Genomic DNA, 6,913 nt, shown 5'->3' with positions numbered 1-6,913 from the left:
TAAGGTGAGATTAAGAGTTTCACAGTTCATGGATGACTTAAAATGGTAATTTGGAGTTTGAGGATCAATTTGGAGTCAAATCGGAATTTTCACTAACTAGGGGCAAAATGGTCATTTGCCACCAGAGGACAAAATGGGAATTTTAGAAAAGATTTTTTTGACCCCATTTGACTTATTAGAGTATAATTTGACTTATTGAAGTATGATTTGAGGTTTAGAAGTGAAAAATTTTAATTTCGGTATAATTTGGAGTATAGGGGTAAAATGGTAATTTTGCCACCTCAGGGGCAAAATTGTAATTTTCCACCACCAGGATATTTTTTCCAGCACATGGTCTTCCTTTGTCTTCATCTTTGACCCTTGACTAAACATGTGGTGGAGATAAAATGTTTAAATTTTTAAAATTTTAAAAACGGGCCAATGACATGATGCCATGTGTCATGCCTTTATTAATTTATTATTTTCCTTTTTAAAAGGCACAAAATCCGCCCATCTTCCACCCCATGGCCGGCCAAACCAGCAAGAAGAGAGAGAAAACAAAAAACAAAACCCTAGAGAGAGAAAATCAAAGAAAAAGTGTGAATTTTCAAGGAAATTAAGTGAAAAAGGTGAGTTTTTTCTATTAAGCTTGAGTTTTCTTATTCCCAAGCATTTCTCTTTGTTTTCCATGATTAAATTACATGTTTTCATGATGAATTAAATTCTGAAAAAATGGGTTAGGAGAGAGAAAGTTGTTGGATTTATTTGATTTTAATTTATGTTAGTGTTTTTAGTTAGTTTAGCATATTTAGAAACAAAACAACAAGAAAAGAATTTATTTTCTCCCCCAACCATTAATGGCTGAATTTACCATGTAGTGAGTGAGGATGAGTTTGATTTTATTCTAGGAGAATTGGTTAAGGAATGATGAATTATGAGCCTAGAAAAATAATGGGAATTTTCGGAGCAAAAATACGAATTTTTACCCACTAGGGGTATTTTCGTAATTTGCTGTTGGGACTGATAATTTGCACCACACTGAGGGACATTAAGTTAATTTGGGTGCAATTGAGGTATAGAAACTGAAAAGAATTAAATTGGAGTTTAAATGGACCCGTTAGGAATTTAATCGGGTGATAAGACGAATTAGGCCATTACCGGGTTTAGATAGTTACCAGTGCATTTTTGCATTCCATATCATGCATTGGTAGTCTAAATTAGTTTAATTTTGATTTAGTACCAACTTGGTGAAACTCTCGATTTTGTACTGTGTCAAGGTGGTGAGTCCTCCGATAAAGGCAAGGAAATTGCATCCGAGGACCAGTAGACAGAGTGCTTCGAAAGTCTGTATTCTAGACATTGTGAGTAAACTTACTGTCATTTTAATTATCTAGGGTGGTTTTTAAATGCTTTCATGAATTCTATGGAAAAAGGAATTTAAAAAGATAAATTTTCATGTTTTATGAATAAACGAGTTTCAATGAAATTAAATTATAAATTGTTTTGAAATTAATAGTGATTTTGAAAAATAGAGTACACGGAGACTGTTAATTGTGGCAATTTGATTGTTTAAATTAACTGGCTTATGATAAATCGAGCATGATTGGCTAGTTGGCAATTGTATTGAAATGCGAATTGTTTGGTTACCTTGAAAAACTACGAATTACAAAATTGCCATATCATGTTACTGAGTTTTATTATATGGTGGATTATATATTAATTAATCACTGCAGTAGGGGGTTTCTGTGGACCAGCCTTTTAGAGGGGCACGGTAAACCCCATTATATTCTTACCTCGAACGGAGAGGCGCGTAGGGTATCTCCTGGGGTAAAGTTTAGGGTTCACTTCACGCTAAACCACCACGTGAGGGGGAACTCAGCCAACGCCAAGGAACGGCTATGTTTTCAAAACAAAAACATGATTTATGTGAAATGTGAATTTTAATAGCCTTGGCGGTCTCGGTAGGATGCCTCGGCCAAGGTGTCCCCGAGAATGGATTTATGACACAAGCCTAGATTTTTATGAGATTCATAAGCCTCTTTACGTGTTTTGAACAAAATGTGTTCTAATGCTATAACCCAGTTTATGATGATTTACTTTATTGTCTCAATGTACTCAACTCTAGATGTTTATGATGATGTTTGTTTACTCATTGGGATTTTATAATCTCACCACCCTCCTTTCCACCCATTTCAGGTTCAGTATAGACTGTAGATAGCTGATCTCATCGAGGACTACAGTGGGATCTGCATTTTCCAAACCGTAGGTTCACAGTCCTCTTTACTTTTGTTTATTCGGGGGTACTCTTATTATTGTAAATTAAATTAAATATTTTGGCTTACTGTATTTAAGTATGTATAAATTTATTTAACTTTTACGTTATAAAAATTATTCACATATAACTCTATAAATATTGTTTTATAAGAAAATAGAATATTTTACTTAATATTTCTTTTATTTTCTTATTATATTCAAATAACCATAATTTCGTTTTAAATGAAGATTTTAGACTTTTAAACTCATTTTGAATATGAATTGTGTGTTTTGTACTTGTATATTACGTTTTAGCCAGTTTTAAAATTTTTGAGAAAAATGACCAAAATACCCTTGTGAGACGAAAAATTAATATTTTATTTGTTTAAAGTTGGAAACAGCTTAAAATATTTTAGAACACGATATTTGACAATGGTTGCTCACAAGGGAACAGAGAAACTGATAGTAAAGCCTTGCGGGGTTTCGGGTTGACATTCCGGGCAATAAGTGTCTACCCGGACACCGCGACGGTTGTCACGGGCTCGAGGGGAGTACCGGGTCTTGACAAGGTGTGTGAAGTATGAAAATAAATTTACAAGTTGAAATTTGTGTCAATGACCTTGATACTGAACATTATTATACGGAGGTTTAAATGAATTCGAGAATATTATGTGAACTGAAAGGTTTCTTCATTGATTTAGATATCGTGGCATGAAAGTAAAAAAGAGAAATTGGAAAATTACTGAGGTAAGCTACAATGTGAAGAATCAAGAGGAATATTAAGTGGACTAAAGATGAATACTAAGATATAAAGGGACACTAATACCAAGTGAGGAAATTGTGAAGGATTATGAGGTTGGTATGACAAACGAACTAATTTATAGTATCGTTAAAAGGAATTGCAACCTTATTTTGATGTAGTCGAAAGAAAAGAGAGTAATAATAAAAATAAGGTTAAATATGTGGCGTATGAGAAATCTAAGAATACAAATTGAGGTATGAATAGATGAGAATACATTAAAATATTTCAGAGAATAAGTGCATGCTTTTGAACTGAATGTGTTTGTAGCATTAATGAGCAAATAAGTAATTGAGTGTTCGACAATGTATAAGAGTTTTGAAATGAATACACCGAACTACAAGTGTCAAGAATAATTGTTAATAGTACTTTAACATATTTTATATACATGATAAGGAAATGTGAAACTTGGAATTGTCAAGGAGCTTAATGGTTAAAGCATAAGTTATGAGGTTACTCGATGTGAAATTGAAATTGGATATTGGCGATGGTGTCGAGGGATACTTAAGTAAAATCTATATTAAGTTTTATAAATATTAGCATTGATTGTGTAAACGCTAAAGCGAAAGTAATGGTATATTGATGTAAAGGAATAGTACAAAATGATTAAAGATAATGCTGATAATGGAGCTAGTTAATGAAAATTCCCTAATGTGGAAATTAGTATTCAAGAATGCAAGAAGTGTACATGACCTTGATGAATCTAAATCTTAAGTGATTGACTAATATTGAAATGAATAAAGACGTATATGATGAAAGTACAAAAGCTAAATGAGAAACGAAGGTGACTTTTAGGAATTGTGAGATCGCATAAGATGCAGTGATCCAGTAAAGATGAATTGAAGGATCAATAAGATCGTAAAACATACATGGATACCGAAATATAATTGGATGAAAATAATATTCAGTGACTGAGATGTGGATAATGGTGCTGTGATACAAGGATACATGGTATAATGAAGCTTATACATATGATTTAAAATGATAAGAAAAGATTTAAGCTTGTAAATTATGTGAAATTTTGCATTAGCATAATGTGGGTTCATATGGATCATATAAGTGATGACGTATGGTAGGATGTAAGTTGAATGATAACTTAAATGTCCAAAGAGTAAATTGGAAATTGATTATATTTTGATGTTCGCAGACTAACTATGATCTATGGAAGTGAAATAGAAGGATAAATTAGAAATGTCGGAAATGAGAAAAGTAAAAAGGGAATTCAATTCGAATATAGTTGACAGGAGTCCTTACACACGGTGATGAACATTGATGTTTAAATAAATAAATAAATAAATATATATATATATATGTATGTGGAGTTGCGTATGTAAGTGGAGGAAGTGAAGAATTATTTTTAGTAATTTGAGTTTTGAACACAATATGTCTGAAGAATTGCATAAATGGTACAATGATAAGAGATATCATTAGAAAATTGAACTATGTGGTTATGAAGAGAATTTTGGAATAGTACTCAAGATGGAATCATATGATCGAGATGCAAGAATAAATGAAGAGTCATTTTATAATTATGCTGAATTTTCTATACGGCAATAATGCAATGAATGAAGAATAAATGGTGATAGTAGTATCATGTGAATACTTGGTGAGAATGAGTAAGAAAGATAAAATCTAATTTTGTCAAGCATGGTCAAAAAGTTTTAAAGCATAATAAGGATAATACATTTTAAAGCATGAAGGACTAGAACTACTGAAAGGGATTTAATGGCAAAAGAAAGAATTGTAATTAAGGATAAAGATTAATGAGTGAACTGCCTTTCCACATAATTTGAACTGTATTAAATTAAGAATGATGTAGAAGTGTGAATCTTCGAACATGTAATTAACGGAAAGAGGGAGAAGACTGGAATTACATAAGTGCCAGATAAACATGAAGTATGTGGGGATAATTGAAGGCATTAATTTTCCCCCAACGTTGAGAATATGTGCTAGAATGAATATGGCATGTTTATAATGTTGTAAGCTACCTAATATGGTACAGAGATGAAATGAATGAATGAAAGCCGAGACGTTTGACAAGGAACGAAGTAATAAGAGGGTGATTAGGTATGCATAAATGTAATATGTGATCAAAATTGGAATGATTAAGATAGAGTTATGGTTTAAAGTTAGTGATGGAGATAAAGGCACGCTCGGCATCGAAATGATAAGTGATAATGATTGCAGACGATATTTCCAATTTGATTCTAAAAGATGATAATAAACATAAATGAAGTATTATGATCAAACTGAAGGTAAACGAGATGGATAAAAATCAAAATTTCTTATAAAGGAAGGAATGAAATAAGATCCTATAGTGGGATTAATGAACCAACGTTGACCTGAATTCGGGGATGAATTCTATTTAAGTGAGGAAAATTGTAACACCCCGTATCCTCGTATAGTAGTCAATGTAACCGTCACGGTAAGATGAAGGGCTAATTGGTATGAAATTATGTGCTAAAGAGCATAAAAGGTGAAAGGAATGCCTAAGAGTAAAATATTTTGCACGTACAAAAATAATAATTAAATAATCATACCCTTGTTGGAGATGAATTATCAAGTTAAAAGATGATTTGGAAGTGAATTGGGACATAATAAGATGTTCCGAGACCAAAGGAGACAAATGAAAAATTTTGAAATAAAATAATATTAAAAAATTAATATTTAATTGGACGTTGGAATTAGTCGTGAAGAGGGATTTTATGGTCAATCCAAGTGGGGGAGAAGAAGCACAAACGAATTTTGGAGATAAATAATGTAAGTGAGACACGCGTGTTTTTATTAAATCGAACTAGTGCGGGTAAGTAAATATTTAAATATTATGGTAATACCGTGTTGAGGTACAACTTCGATATTTTGATGGTACACGGGTAGAGGAAGAAAGATAAAAGGAAATTGAAATTTAAAATGTGTCGAATGGACCAAAGAATAATTAAATAAAAATATAAATGATATATGGAGCATGAAAAATAAATAAAAAAAAGAGGGGGCTGACTTGATCAGCAGCCCATGTGTAATAAAATGGGAAGCAAAAGCCATGTTAAAGCTTGTTTTGAAGGAGGGGCCGACCACATGGAACAAAGAAAAGAAAGAGAAGAAAGAATGGTAGGGGGCCGACTAATGCAAATAATGAAGGAAGAAATGAAATAAATAAAAGAAAGAGTGATGGGACAAGACAAGTCAGCTTTCTTCCCCCCAACAATGAGCCCATATGTCAAGCCTGACCTTATAAAATACTTTCCATGTCATTCATATGATTGACAATATGCTTGCATACTTGAAAAGCCGGAAAAGAAAAATCGTTAAAAGACGACAATGTACCAAATGGTACAATTAAGTTAATTTAAGTCTCGAACTAGATCAAATAGAGAATTTAAAATGAAATTAAGAATATTAAAGTCCCAGAATGGTTTAATATGGTGATTTGGAGTTCGAGGATGAATTTAGAGTCAAACTAGAATTTTTACTATTTAGGGGCAAAATGGTCATTTGCCACCTAGGGACGCAATGGGAATTTTTGGAAAAGAATTTTTTTCTTTTTTGGCCCCATTTGACTTATTGGAGTATAATTTGAGGGTTTGGCAGTGAAAAAGTTTAATTCCAGTGATTTCAAGAGTGTAGGGGCAAAATCGTAATTTTACCACTCGCGGGTAAAATTTGAGATTTTGAGAGAATTTAGATCAAATTTGACAAATTGGAGAATGGTATGAGTATAAGGGATGAAAAATATGTCTATGGGCAATTTTTCAGTTTTTGGGGTAAAAATGTAATTTTTGACTTTTACGGGGGTAAAAGTGTAAATTTTAAAAAATTACTCCACCAAGACTTTGGATAAGTCTGAGAATTTTATCTAAGCTATGGATATGTGAGACAAGTGTA

The 6,913-nt window shown here is 32.4% G+C and overlaps 1 long non-coding RNA gene across 1 annotated transcript; it reads left to right on the top strand.

Moving 5' to 3' along the window:
• The first annotated feature begins 514 nt into the window (after window positions 1–514).
• On the top strand, window positions 515–2,280 carry LOC148764215 (uncharacterized). The gene is made up of 3 exons (XR_016024475.1): window positions 515–608; window positions 1,257–1,340; window positions 2,176–2,280. It is a non-coding gene; the product is annotated as an uncharacterized LOC148764215 (long non-coding RNA).
• Window positions 2,281–6,913: the final 4,633 nt, after the last annotated feature.

This window comes from Theobroma cacao, chromosome 2 (genome assembly GCF_053813885.1).
Source record: "Theobroma cacao isolate CCN51 chromosome 2, ASM5381388v1, whole genome shotgun sequence".
In the NCBI taxonomy this organism is placed as follows: domain Eukaryota; kingdom Viridiplantae; phylum Streptophyta; class Magnoliopsida; order Malvales; family Malvaceae; genus Theobroma; species Theobroma cacao.
The sequence above is the reverse complement of the archived record's forward strand: the minus strand, read 5'-3'. Positions and strand labels throughout refer to the sequence as shown.